Here is a 14218-nt window from a genome sequence, read left to right as displayed (position 1 = left end):
TGCCCCAGTTGTTCACCAGGGTCGCAGGGAGTTCATCATGGACAGCAAGTTAGTTCGCAGACAATTATTTTTTCTGGTTCATTGGAAAGGATATGGCCCAGAAGAAAGGTCCTGGGTGTTGGATAAAGACCTCCATGCTCCTTCTCTTAAGAAGAACTTTTTTAGACAGTTTCCAGAGAATCTGGGGGGATACTGTTAGCCGCCGTCCACGGAAGCCGGGTTCAGGCGGCGGACGCGGCACTTCTGTGAAGCCTCGGGGACGTTGTCAGGCAACGCCCTGTGCTTCCGTCTCCTCAGGCTTCCGGAGATTGCGGCTGATGTCAGCAGTCGGAGGGCGGCTAGTTTGAATAAATAGCCGGCATCTGCTGGAAACAGACGCCGGTTATAGTGTCCCTTTGCCTCGCCTCACCTGGTGTCTGGTCGTGTTCCTGGTTTCCCTGCAGAAGTTCCGTTTTGGACATACACTCCTGCTGCTGCTGACTAGACTTCATCTGTGGTTCATTGATCTCCCAGATAAGTCAGGGGATTCCTCTGCAGTAGTCACTTTGTTCAGTATTTCTTCTATACCATCTATTGTGCATTGTTGCCGCTTGTATTCTTATATACCACACTGCACCCCCTCTCTGTGCACGCTCTGACACTGCACCCCCTCTCTGTGCACGCTCTGACACTGCACCCCTCTCTGTGTACACTCAGCCCTTGCACCCCCTCTCTGTGTACACTCTGACACTGCACCCCTCTCTGTGCACGCTCTTACACTGCACCCCTCTATGTGTACACTCAGCCCTTGCACCTTCTCTCTGTGTACACTCAGCCCTTGCACCCCCTCTCTGTACTCACTCTGACACTGCACTCCTCTCTGTGCACACTCAGCCCTTGCACCCCCTCTCTGTGCTCTCTACATTAGGTTTATAGGTTACGCTGAGGTAATCTGTAGAATTCTTCTGACTCCCTAATTCTTTCCATTTGAATTGCTGCATTGTGTCGCTTGCATTCAGCCTCTTCCAATTACTTTTCACCACTGCCGAGTACATTTCTTTAGCTAGTAATCCCAATGTAAATTATATGCGGACAAAGTGTACATTTCACCCGTAATGGCTTAAACAGAGGCGCTTTCTGCAGCTGTAAATGTTTTTCCAGCAGAAGCTCTCTGCTGCGATCCGCCTCCTCCTCATTAATACCCAGCGTGCAGACATGCTGCCAGCTAATTACAACCAGCCACATCACACTCACACTTTAATTGAATCGCTCCTTTAGGTGACATCAGAAATCCCCCATGGGGACAGAAGCCTGTGACATCATAGCCCAGGTAGTGACAGTAATGGAAAACACACATTGCTATAGGATGAAAGCAGAAGCAGCTTTACAGAAGGTGCCTGTGACATGCATTGTACAAGGCCCAGTGTCTGGCGCTGAGCTCAGCAACACGCTGCTGCCGCTAGTCATCGGCCCTTTTGTATCGTTTCAATAGCAGCAAATGTGTGTTGTACAACAGCAGCTGCCGCCATACATAAAGGTAACGTCTCAGCACCACAGGGCTGCCGGAGCTCATTTATTTATTTATTAACAGTTTCTTATATAGCGCAGCATATTCCGTTGCGCTTTACAAAGGGGACAGTGATACACCAAAACAGGGTATTTACAGACAGTCAAAATGTAGGAGGGCCCTGCTCGCAAGCTTACAATCTATAGGGAAATAGGCATTTATACATAAGGATAGATACTGTATTCTTTATTGCATCGATTCCACCAGAACGCAAGGTTCTATGACTGGTTCTGGAATTTGATAAGCTTGCATGAAGAGATGAGTTTTTAGGGAACGCTTATAGGTTTGGAGACTGGAGGAGAGTCTTATTGTGCTTGGGAGGGCATTTCACAGAATGGGTGCAGCCCGAAGAAAGTCCTGCAGTCGGGAATGGGAGCGAGTAATGAGTGTGGATGAGAGACGCAGATCTTGGGAGGAGCTTAGAGGTCGTGTTGGATGATATTTTGAGATAAGAGAAGATATGTATGTTGGTGTAGTTTGGTTTATGGCTTTGTGTGTAAGTAAAATAATTTTGTATTGAATACGGTAGAATACAGGTAACCAATGAAGTGACTGACAGAGTAGCTTTGCAGACGATGAACATCTGGCTAGGAAGATTAGCCTTGCAGCTGCATTCATGATGGACTGTAGTGGTGAGAGTCTGTATTGGGGAAGGCCAATAAGGAGACTATTGCAATAATCAATGCGTGAGATGATGAGAGCATGGATTAGAGTTTTTGCAGTGTCTTGTGTAAGGTAAGGGCGAATTTTAAATATGTTTTTTAGGTGCATGTGGCATGATTTTGAGACAGATTGAATGTGGGGTACAAAGGAAAGTTCTGAGTCAAGGATAACACCTAGGCAGCGAGCTTGAGAGGTAGGAGTGATTGTCATCTTCTCAACAGCGATAGAGATATCAGGTTGGTAACTACTATTTATTGGCGGAAATATAATTAATTCTGTTTTTGAGATATTAAGTTTGTGGTGGCGAGATGACATCCAGGATGAAACAGCAGAAAGGCATTCAGAGACACGGCTCAATATAGATGGGGACAGGTCCGGGGAGGATAGGTAGAGCTGAGTATCATCCGCATACAGATGATACTGAAATCCAAAGGAGCTGATTAGTTTGCCAAGAGATGAGGTATAGATTGAGAAAAGCAGGGGACCTAAAACTGAACCCTGAGGTACTCCAACTGAAAGAGGTAACGAAGAGGAGGTAGAATCAGAGAAACGAAAACTAAAGGAGCGGTTAGATAGGTAGGATGAGAACCAAGAGAGGGCTGTGTCTTTAAGACCTAGGGATTGTAGTGTTTGTATGAGAAGTGTGTGGTCAACAGTGTCAAAAGCTCATTAGGGAATTGCAAATGCACCCTAATTACCTGCAACAATGTTACAATGTCTAACAGTTCCCTCTGTCAGGAAAAGGGAGAACGGGATTTCTGTATAAGGCTGAGGTCATATGTACGCCATAACAAGGGGGTTATTCAGACTGATGGAACCAGTCCTACGATCAGATATACGCTGCCCCTCCAGAGTGACATCCTGCCCTGTGACATCCTGCCCTGTGACATCCTGCCCTGTGACACCCACAAACGATTATTACCCGGCCTGCGAATTTGCTACCATGCGATCAGCACTGAATAACCCCAAAAGGAGACAAATACAATGAGCCTGTCTCCTGCAAGAACAGGGCAACTGGAGATATAGGCATTGGATTGGTACATACTGTAAGTCATTGGGTACAAAACCAAATAAGATCCATGGTGACTACTGGTCCCAAATGCCCTTGTGGGCAGAGTATTCACAGAACATACCGGTGCCTTGCTCACCTCACCGGCTACTGACAACAGTAGGTAAGAAAGCTTAACAGGAGGCAAAGCACTGCTAATCACAGACTACTGCAACACATGGGGATCTGCCGCAGTACCAGCTACTGACAACAGGAGGCAGAGCACTGCTAAACACAGACTACTGCAACACATGGGGATCTGCCGCAGTACCGGCTACTGACAACAGGAGGCAGAGCACTGCTAAACACAGACTACTGCAACACATGGGGATCTGCCGCAGTACCAGCTACTGACAACAGGAGGCAGAGCACTGCTAAACGCAGACTACTGCAACACATGGGGATCTGCCGCAGTACCAGCTACTGACAACAGGAGGCAGAGCACTGCTAAACACAGACTACTGCAACACATGGGGATCTGCCGCAGTACCGGCTACTGACAACAGGAGGCAGAGCACTGCTAAACACAGACTACTGCAACACATGGGGATCTGCCGCAGTACCAGCTACTGACAACAGGAGGCAGAGCACTGCTAATCACAGACTACTGCAACACATGGGGATCTGCCGCAGTACCAGCTACTGACAACAGGAGGCAGAGCACTGCTAAACACAGACTACTGCAACACATGCGGATCTGCCGCAGTACCAGCTACTGACAACAGGAGGCAGAGCACTGCTAAACACAGACTACTGCAACACATGGGGATCTGCCGCAGTACCAGCTACTGACAACAGGAGGCAGAGCACTGCTAAACACAGACTACTGCAACACATGGGGATCTGATGCAGTACCAGCTACTGACAACAGGAGGCAGTGCACTGCTAAACACAGACTACTGCAACACATGGGGATCTGCCGCAGTACCAGCTACTGACAACAGGTGGGAGAGCACGGATAAACACAGACTACTGCAACACATGGGGATCTGACGCAGTACCGGCTACTGACAACAGGCGGCAGTGCACTGCTAAACACAGACTACTGCAACACATGGGGATCTGCCGCAGTACCAGCTACTGACAACAGGAGGCAGAGCACTGCTAAACACAGACTACTGCAACACATGGGGATCTGCCGCAGTACCAGCTACTGACAACAGGAGGCAGTGCACTGCTAAACACAGACTACTGCAACACATGGGGATCTGCCGCAGTACCAGCTACTGACAACAGGAGGCAGAGCACTGCTAAACACAGACTACTGCAACACATGGGGATCTGCCGCAGTACCAGCTACTGACAACAGGCGGCAATGCACTGCTAAACACAGACTACTGCAACACATGGGGATCTGCCGCAGTACCGGCTATGGACAACAGGAGGCAGAGCACTGCTAAACACAGACTACTGGAACACATGGGGATCTGCCGCAATACCGGCTACTGACAACAGGAGGCAGAGCACTGCTAAACACAGACTACTGCAACACATGGGGATCTGCCGCAGTACCGGCTACTGACAACAGGAGGCAGAGCACTGCTAAACACAGACTACTGCATAACATGGGGATCTGCCGCAGTACCGGCTACTGACAACAGGAGGCAGAGCACTGCTAAACACAGACTACTGCAACACATGGGGATCTGCCGCAGTACCAGCTACTGACAACAGGAGGCAGAGCACTGCTAAACACAGACTACTGCAACACATGGGGATCTGCCGCAGTACCGGCTACTGACAACAGGAGGCAGAGCACTGCTAAACACAGACTACTGCAACACATGGGGATCTGCCGCAGTACCGGCTACTGACAACAGGAGGCAGAGCACTGCTAAACACAGACTACTGCAAAACATGGGGATCTGCCGCAGTACCAGCTACTGACAACAGGAGGCAGAGCACTGCTAATCACAGACTACTGCAACACATGGGGATCTGCCGCAGTACCGGCTACTGACAACAGGAGGCAGTGCACTGCTAAACACAGACTACTGCAACACATGGGGATCTGCCGCAGTACCGGCTACTGACAACAGGAGGCAGAGCACTGCTAAACACAGTCTACTGCAACACATGGGGATCTGATGCAGTACCAGCTACCGACAACAGGTGGCAGTGCACTGCTAAACACAGACTACTGCAACACATGAGGATCTGCCGCAGAACCAGCTACCGACAACAGGTGGCAGAGCACTGCTAAACACAGACTACTGCAACACATGAAGATCTGCCGCAGAACCGGTTACTGACAACAGGTGGGAGAGCACGGATAAACACAGACTACTGCAACACATGGGGATCTGACGCAGTACCGGCTACTGACAACAGGTGGGAGAGCACGGATAAACACAGACTACTGCAATAGATGGGGATCTGACGCAGTACCAGCTACTGACAACAGGTGGCTGTGCACTGCTATATACTGACTACTGCAACATGTGTGAAACTGCCTCAGTACCGGCTACTGACAACAGGTGGCAGTGCACTGCTAAACACAGACTACTGCAACACACGGGGATCTGATGCAGTACCAGCTACTGACAACAGGTGGCAGTGCACTGCTAAACACAGACTACTGCAACTCATGGGGATCTGACGCAGTACCGGCTACTGACAACAGGCGGCAGTGCACTGCTATATACTGACTACTGCAACACATGAGGAACTGCCGCAGTACCGGATACCGACAACAGGAGGCAGAGCACTGCTAAACACAGACTACTGCAACACATGAGGATCTGCCACAGTACCGGCTACTGACAACAGGTGGCTGTGCACTGCTATATACTGACTACTGCAACATGTGTGGATCTGCCGCAGTACCAGCTACTGACAACAAGCGGCAGTAAACTGTTAAACACAGACTACTGCAACACATGAGGATCTGCCGCAGTACCGGCTACTGACAACAGGCGGCAGTGCACTGTTATATACGGACTACTGTAACATGTGAGAATCTGACGCAATACCAGCTAATGACAACAGGCGACAGTGCACTGCTATATACTGACTACTGCAACATGTGTGGATCTGCCGCATTACCAGCTACTGACAACAGGCGGCAGTGCACTGTTGTATACTGACTACTGCAACACCTGAGGATCTGCCACAGTACCAGCTACTGACAACAAGCAGCAGTGCACTGCTAAACACAGACTACTGGAACACATGAGGATCTGCCGCAGTACCGGCTACTGTTGCCAGTAGGCAGTGCACTGCTAAACACTGACTACTGCAACACATGGTGATCTGCAGCAGTACCAGCTACTGACAACAAGCGGCAGTGCACTGTTAAACACATTCTAATGCAACACATGAGGATCTGCCGCAGTACCGGCTACTGATACCAGTAGGCAGTGCACTGCTAAACACTGACTACTGCAACATGTGAGGATCTGCCGCAGTACCAGCTACTGACCACAGGTGGCAGTGCACTGCTATATATGGACTACTGCAACATGTGAGGATCTACCGTAGTACCAGCTACTGACCACAGGTGGCAGTGCAGTGTTATATATTGACTACTGCAACATGTGAGGATCTGCCGCAGTACCAGCTACTGACAACAGGTGGCAGTGGACTGCTAAACAATGACCACTGCAACATGTGATGGTTCTGCCATATTATCAGCTAATAACAGGAGACAGTGCACTACTAAACACTGACTACTAAGTACATGAGGTTCTGCCGTAGTACCAGCTACTAACAACAGACATCAGTGCACTAATATATATTAACTACTACTACACAGGAGGATCTGCTGCAGTACCGGCTACTGACAACAGGAGGCAGTGCACTGTAAACACTGAAGACTGCAACATGTGAGGAACTGCCTCAGTGCCAGCTACTGACAACAAGCGACAGTGCTCTGCTAAACACAGACTACTGCAACACATGGGGATCTGATGCAGTACCAGCTACTGAGAACAAGCGGCAGTGAACTGCTAAACACAGACTACTGCAACACATGAGGATCTGCCGCAGTACCGGCTACTGACAACAGATGGCAGTGAACTGCTAAACACAGACTACTGCAACACATGAGGATCTGCCGCAGTACCGGCCACTGACAACAGGTGGCAGAGCACTGCTAAACACTGACTACTGCAACACATGGGGATCTGATGCAGTATCAGCTACTGACAAAAAGCGGCAGTGCACTGCTATATACTGACTACTGCAACACATGAGGATCAGCCGCAGTGCCGGCTACTGACAACAAGCGGCAGTGCACTGCTAAACACTGACTACTGCAAAACATGGGGATCTGATGCAGTACCAGCTACTGACAACAAGCAGCAGTGCACTGCTAGACACTGACTACTGCAACACATGAGGATCTGCCGCAGTGCCGGCTACTGACAACAAGCGGCAGTGAACTGCTAAACACTGACTACTGCAACACATGAGGATCTGCCGCAGTACTGGCTACTGACAACAGGTGGCTGTGCACTGTTGTATACTGACTACTGCAACACCTGAGGATCTGCCACAGTACCAGCTACTGACAACAAGCAGCAGTGCACTGCTAAACACAGACTACTGGAACACATGAGGATCTGCCGCAGTACCGGCTACTGTTGCCAGTAGGCAGTGCACTGCTAAACACTGACTACTGCAACACATGGTGATCTGCAGCAGTACCAGCTACTGACAACAAGCGGCAGTGCACTGTTAAACACATTCTAATGCAACACATGAGGATCTGCCGCAGTACCGGCTACTGATACCAGTAGGCAGTGCACTGCTAAACACTGACTACTGCAACATGTGAGGATCTGCCGCAGTACCAGCTACTGACCACAGGTGGCAGTGCACTGCTATATATAGACTACTGCAACATGTGAGGATCTACCGTAGTACCAGCTACTGACCACAGGTGGCAGTGCAGTGTTATATATTGACTACTGCAACATGTGAGGATCTGCCGCAGTACCAGCTACTGACAACAGGTGGCAGTGGACTGCTAAACAATGACCACTGCAACATGTGATGGTTCTGCCATATTATCAGCTAATAACAGGAGACAGTGCACTACTAAACACTGACTACTAAGTACATGAGGTTCTGCCGTAGTACCAGCTACTAACAACAGACATCAGTGCACTAATATATATTAACTACTGCTACACGGGAGGATCTGCTGCAGTACCGGCTACTGACAACAGGAGGCAGTGCACTGTAAACACTGAAGACTGCAACATGTGAGGAACTGCCTCAGTGCCAGCTACTGACAACAAGCGACAGTGCTCTGCTAAACACAGACTACTGCAACACATGGGGATCTGATGCAGTACCAGCTACTGAGAACAAGCGGCAGTGAACTGCTAAACACAGACTACTGCAACACATGAGGATCTGCCGCAGTACCGGCTACTGACAACAGATGGCAGTGAACTGCTAAACACAGACTACTGCAACACATGAGGATCTGCCGCAGTACCGGCCACTGACAACAGGTGGCAGAGCACTGCTAAACACTGACTACTGCAACACATGGGGATCTGATGCAGTATCAGCTACTGACAAAAAGCGGCAGTGCACTGCTATATACTGACTACTGCAACACATGAGGATCAGCCGCAGTGCCGGCTACTGACAACAAGCGGCAGTGCACTGCTAAACACTGACTACTGCAAAACATGGGGATCTGATGCAGTACCAGCTACTGACAACAAGCAGCAGTGCACTGCTAAACACTGACTACTGCAACACATGAGGATCTGCCGCAGTGCCGGCTACTGACAACAAGCGGCAGTGAACTGCTAAACACTGACTACTGCAACACATGAGGATCTGCCGCAGTACCGGCTACTGACAACAGGTGGCAGTGCACTGCTAAACACAGACTACTGCAACACACGGGGATCTGATGCAGTACCAGCTACTGAGAACAAGCGGCAGTGAACTGTTAAACACTGACTACTGCAACACATGAGGATCTGACGCAGTACCGGCTACTGACAACAGGAGGCAGAGCACTGCTAAACACAGACTACTGCAAAACATGGGGATCTGATGCAGTACCAGCTACTGACAACAAGCGGCAGTGCACTGCTAAACACTGACTACTGCAACACATGGGGTTCTGATGCAGTACCAGCTACTGACAACAAGCGGCAGTGCACTTCTAAACACAGACTACTGCAACACATGGGGATCTGACGCAGTACTGGCTACTGACAACAGGAGGCAGTGCACTTCTAAACACAGACTACTGCAACAAGTGGGGATCTGACGCAGTACCGGCTACTGACAACAAGCGGCAGTGCACTTCTAAACACAGACTACTGCAACAAGTGGGGATCTGATGCAGTAGCAGCTACTGACAACAAGTGGCAGTGAACTGTTAAACACAGACTACTGCAACACATGAGGATCTGTCGCATTATTGGCTACTGATGCCAGTAGGCAGTTCACTGTTAAACACTGACTACTGCTACATGTGATGATCTGCCACAGTACCAGCTACTGATGCCAGGAGGCAGTGCACTGCTAAACACTGACTACTGCAACATGTGATGATCTGCCGCAGTACCAGCTACTGACAACAGGTGGCAGTGCACTGCTAAACAGACTATTGCAATATGTGAGGAAAGAAAAAAAACAGGGGTACACTGCGCTAGATGACACAATTCTGCAAAAATAACATCTTAAAAATAACAAATTAGAGAAATTTAAAAATTATTTAATATAACATATAAACATGTAAAAAATCATAAAAAATCAAACTCCCTTCTTCTCCCATTAGGGGGATAATGGGGGGGGGGGGGGTATTAAAAAGAAGAGGAATGGAAGTGTAGTCCAGTTCATACGGTACCGTATTCAGTAGAGGCCATGTATCAGTGGGTCCGTTCCTATAATATCTCCAAACTGTAAAGCTGTGAATTTGTATCCAATATGTCCAGTGTAGTAATGGGACAGGATTTCTGTGGAGTGGCGATCTCCTGGTTCAGACCACTGGGCCCCTGATTGGGGGGGAACACAACTCGTTCTCGGTGGTCACAGCTGGGATTGCGTGAGAATTGGAGACTGGTCCGGATCCAATGTATGGCAAGAAATGCTGTTAGGGAACTGGATGTAAGTATTCCTCTGGTTCACAAACGCGTTTCGCCAGGTCTCTGGCTTTATCAAGGTGTGCAGGGTATGTGTACCGCTGGGTATATATACCTTTCTGAATGAAACAATGAGCAAACCAATTGGCACATGTGTGGTAGTAATTAGGGTTAGTTATAAAGGTTATATGAGGAGCATGAGCAGGAGAAGACATAATAAAATAACATTATAAAATATGAAAACGAGTGTTTAACAGGCATTAAACTGTCAGATTTTGTTAATACATAAACCGGAAGTGTGGTTCCGATATATAGTGGAACGCACCTAGCTTCCGGAATCTGATGTGTTTCCTCTATGTGGAACGCACATCACTTCCGGAGTAGCGTCACATTGGGCCAGTCCATCGAGGCTTCCGGCGCCGTATTGAGCCATTCTATGCGGCTCAGATAGAGAGAGGGCTTGGCGTGTGTTTCCGCCGGAAGGATGTTGTATTTCCTGTCTCTGGAGCTCATAGTGCGTTCCACAGATGCGCTGGTGTTGTGTGACCAATCTAGTAAATATTCTAGTTGTATCAGCACTAGTGTGGTTTTTAAAAAGACTGGCAGTCTGTTTATGCCGTCATATCAGTATGTATAAGTTTTTTCTCTTTCTTTCTCAGTGTTATTAATACACTATACACTATGCGCATAACCGGAAGTGTTGGCAGCGCCATATTTGATAAGGGAAAAACAGCGCCCAAATGCATATCCATAGTAAAGAGTTAGAGAATGCAACAATATTACATCGTATCAAACATAATTAGGTTAATATACATTGAGTTAGTACATATAGACAGGTTATATTGGGATATACTCGTAATATTAATAGTTAGCCACAGTCTACTGATATTATACCATTATATGCAAAACATGTGTAACAATAAAATATAAGAGAGAGAGAGGATAGAACGGTACTACTGCAACACATTGGGATCTGAAGTAGTACTAGCTACTGACAACAGGCGGCAGTGCACTGCTATATACGGAGTACTGCAACATGTGAGGATCTGCCGCAGTACCGGCTACTGACAACAGGCGGCAGTGCACTGCTATATACGGACAACTGCAACACATGAGGATCTGTCGCAGTACCGGCTACTGACAACAGGCGGCAGTGCACTGCTATATATACGGACTACTGCAACATGTGAGGATCTGCCATAGTACCGGCTACTGACAACAGGCGGCAGTGCACTGCTTTATATTGACTACTGCAACATGTGCGGATCTGCCGCAGTGCCAGCTACTATCAACAGGCGGCAGTGCACTGCTATATACTAACTACGGCGACACAGATGGTGTAATGGTTAGCATTACTGCCTCACAGCGCTGATGTCATGGGTTCTATCCCCACCATGTGTTATATATACGGGGCAGTACAGATGGTGCAGTGGTTACATTACTGCCTCACAGCACTGAGGTCATGGGTTCTATCCCCACCATGTGTTATATACAGGGCAGTACGGATGGTGTAATGGTTACATTACTGCCTCATAGCGCTGAGGTCATGGTTTCTATCCCCACCATGTGTTATATATACAGGGCAGTACGGACGGTGTAATGGTTATATTACTGCCTCACAGCGCTGAGGTCATGGGTTCTATTCCCACCATGTGTTATATATACGGGGCAGTACGGACGGTGTAATGGTTACATTACTGCCTCACAGCGCTGAGGACATGGGTTCTATCCCCACCATGTGTTATATATACAGGGCAGTACGGATGGTGTAATGGTTATATTACTGCCTCACAGCGCTGAGGTCATGGGTTCTATCCTCACCATGTGTTATATATACGGGGCAGGACGGACGGTGTAATGGTTACATTACTGCCTCACAGCGCTGAGGTCATGGGTTCTATCCCCACCATGTGTTATATATATATATATATACTGGGCAGTATGGATGGTGTAATGGTTATATTACTGCCTCACAGCGCTGAGGTTATGGGTTCTATTCCCACCATGTGTTATATATACGGGGCAGTACGGATGGTGTAATGGTTACATTACTGCCTCACAGCGCTGAGGTCATGGGTTCTATCCCCACCAGGTGTTATATATACAGGGCAGTACGGCTGGTGTAATGGTTACATTACTGCCTCACAGCACTGAGGTCATGGGTTCTATCCCCACCATGTGTTATATATACGGGGCAGTACGGATGGTGTAATGGTTATATTACTGCCTCACAGCGCTGAGGTCATGGGTTCTATCCCCACCAGGTGCTATATATACAGGGCAGTACGGCTGGTGTAATGGTTACATTACTGCCTCACAGCACTGAGGTCATGGGTTCTATCCCCACCAGGTGCTATATATACAGGGCAGTACGGCTGGTGTAATGGTTACATTACTGCCTCACAGTGCTGAGGTCATGGGTTCTATCCCCACCATGTGTTATATATACGGGGCAGTAGGGATGGTGTAATGGTTACATTACTGCCTCACAGCACTGAGGTCATGGGTTCTATCCCCACCATGTGTTATATATACAGGGCAGTACGGATGGTGTAATGGTTACATTACTGCCTCACAGCGCTAAGGTCATGAGTTCTATCCCCACCATGTGCTATATATACGGGGCAGTACGGATGGTGTAATGGTTACATTACTGCCTCACAGCACTGAGGTCATGGGTTCTATCCCCACCATGTGTTATATATACGGGGCAGTACGGATGGTGTAATAGTTAGTATTACTGCCTCACAGCGCTGAGGTCATGGGTTCTGTCCCCACCATGTGTTATATATACAGGGCAGTATGGACGGTGTAATGGTTACATTACTGCCTCACAGCACTGAGGTCATGGGTTCTATCCCCACCATGTGTTATATATACAGGGCAGTACGGATGGTGTAATGGTTACATTACTGCCTCACAGCACTGAGGTCATGGGTTCTATCCCCACCATGTGTTATATATACGGGGCAGTACGGATGGTGTAATAGTTAGTATTACTGCCTCACAGCGCTGAGGTCATGGGTTCTGTCCCCACCATGTGTTATATATACAGGGCAGTATGGACGGTGTAATGGTTACATTACTGCCTCACAGCACTGAGGTCATGGGTTCTATCCCCACCATGTGTTATATATACAGGGCAGTACGGATGGTGTAATGGTTACATTACTGCCTCACAGCACTGAGGTCATGGGTTCTATCCCCACCATGTGTTATATATACGGGGCAGTACAGACGGTGTAATGGTTACATTACTGCCTCACAGCACTGAGGCCATGGGTTCTATTATATATACGGGGCAGTACGGACGGTGTAATGGTTACATTACTGCCTCACAGCGCTGAGGTCATGGGTTCTGTCCCCACCATGTGTTATATATACAGGGCAGTATGGACGGTGTAATGGTTACATTACTGCCTCACAGCACTGAGGTCATGGGTTCTATCCCCACCATGTGTTATATATACAGGGCAGTACGGATGGTGTAATGGTTACATTACTGCCTCACAGCACTGAGGTCATGGGTTCTATCCCCACCATGTGTTATATATACAGGGCAGTACGGATGGTGTAATGGTTACATTACTGCCTCACAGCACTGAGGTCATGGGTTCTATCCCCACCATGTGTTATATATACAGGGCAGTACGGATGGTGTAATGGTTAGCATTACTGCCTCACAGCACTGAGGTCATGGGTTCTATCCCCACCATGTGTTATATATACAGGGCAGTACGGATGGTGTAATGGTTACATTACTGCCTCACAGCACTGAGGTCATGGCATGAAAGAGTTGAAATGTTTCAAGCTGTGTAAGCAGCGTCCTGTGCGCGGCCCATTGTGAGCAGCAAATACATTCTATTTCCAGGCGTTATAAATCATTAGGGTGAAGGCAGCAGT

This window comes from Crinia signifera, chromosome 3, assembly GCF_055691185.1.
Source record: "Crinia signifera chromosome 3, ASM5569118v1, whole genome shotgun sequence".
Taxonomy (NCBI): Eukaryota; Metazoa; Chordata; class Amphibia; order Anura; family Myobatrachidae; genus Crinia; species Crinia signifera.
This window is presented reverse-complemented; position numbering follows the sequence as displayed.